This window comes from Acomys minous, assembly GCF_964271855.1.
Source record: "Acomys minous genome assembly, chromosome: 7".
In the NCBI taxonomy this organism is placed as follows: Eukaryota; Metazoa; Chordata; class Mammalia; order Rodentia; family Muridae; genus Acomys; species Acomys minous.
The window spans coordinates 16,599,247-16,600,533 of NC_140488.1; the positions used below are offsets into that span (position 1 = coordinate 16,599,247).

Here is a 1,287-nt window from a genome sequence, read left to right on the forward strand (position 1 = left end):
GGTCTTTAACCCAACACCACAGCTTGCTGAGATCTTTTAAATCTTTATTTTATAATTACTAATAATAATACCACCTCCCAAAACTCAGTGACACTTGTAAATTTCCTTTTAAAATGTTTACAATCATTACCCTCTCTTTTATTTATTTTTGCTATTGTTTGTTGAATAAACTCACTTCATTATACATAACTTGCAGATAGAAAACATCACACAGCTTCACTAACATAGGCACTTGTATAATTACTTGCCCAGACCCAAGTCCATACACCTCAGAGAATTTCTGTACAGTTACAATAGACATTGTGAAACCATGGAGCTTTGCTTTCCATTTCATACCACTATTATCTAAGTATCAATTACAGTTTTTAAATAAAAACACTTTTCCTGGGCCCTGGCAGCCATCTTCCAGTAACTCTCTAAAATGTCAAACACATTGGGAAAACAGAGGGGCACTCAATGTATGTTCTCTAGGCCTTTTAGGAAGCATGGAGTAGTTCCTTTGGTGACACACATGCCCTATAAGAAGGGTGATAATGTCAACATCAAGGGAATGGGCACTGCTCAAAAAAGAATGCCCCATAAGTGTTACCATGGCAAAACCGGAAGAGTCTACAATGTCACCCAGCATGCTGTGGGCATCATTGTGAACAAGCAGGTTAAGGGCAAGATTCTCGCCAAGAGAATCAATGTGCTCATTGAGCACATCAAGCACTCTAAGAGCAGGGACAGCTTCCTGAAGTGCATGAAGGGGAGCGACCAGAAGAAGAAGGAAGCAAAGGAGAAGGGCAGCTGAAGTGCCAGCCTGCACCACCCAGAGAGCACACTTTGTGAGGACTAATGGGAAGGACTGATGGATCCCATTCCATATGAATTCATGGCCTAATGTACAAAAGGAATAAAGGATCTGGACTGTAAAGTGGGGGGGGGGGAGACCTTTCTTCCTTCCTTCTTTCTTTCTTTCTTTCTTTCTTTCTTTCTTTCTTTCTTTCTTTCCACACCCTGACCACATTTTCCCATCCCTCCTCTCTTTCCAGTCCCTCCCCACCACCTACCCTCTGCTGGCTCCCTCCACTCCACCACTTCACTTTAGATATCCCATGGATATCAACCAAATATGGCATATCAAATTGCAGTAAGACTAGCCACTTCCCCTTGTATTAAGGCTGGATAAGGCAACCCAGAAGGAGGAAAGGTTCCCAAAAGCAGGAAGAAAAATCAGAGACAGGCCCTGTTCCCACTGTTAGGAGTCACACAAGAAGACCAAGTTACACAACTGTAACATATGTG

At 42.3% G+C, this 1,287-nt stretch overlaps 1 pseudogene across 1 annotated transcript; it reads left to right on the top strand.

Annotated features, from left to right (window-relative positions):
• Positions 1-421: 421 nt before the first annotated feature.
• Positions 422-883, top strand: LOC311601811 (large ribosomal subunit protein eL21-like; annotated as a pseudogene). The gene has a single exon. The product of its transcript is annotated as a large ribosomal subunit protein eL21-like (transcript).
• The last annotated feature ends 404 nt before the right edge of the window (positions 884-1,287 follow it).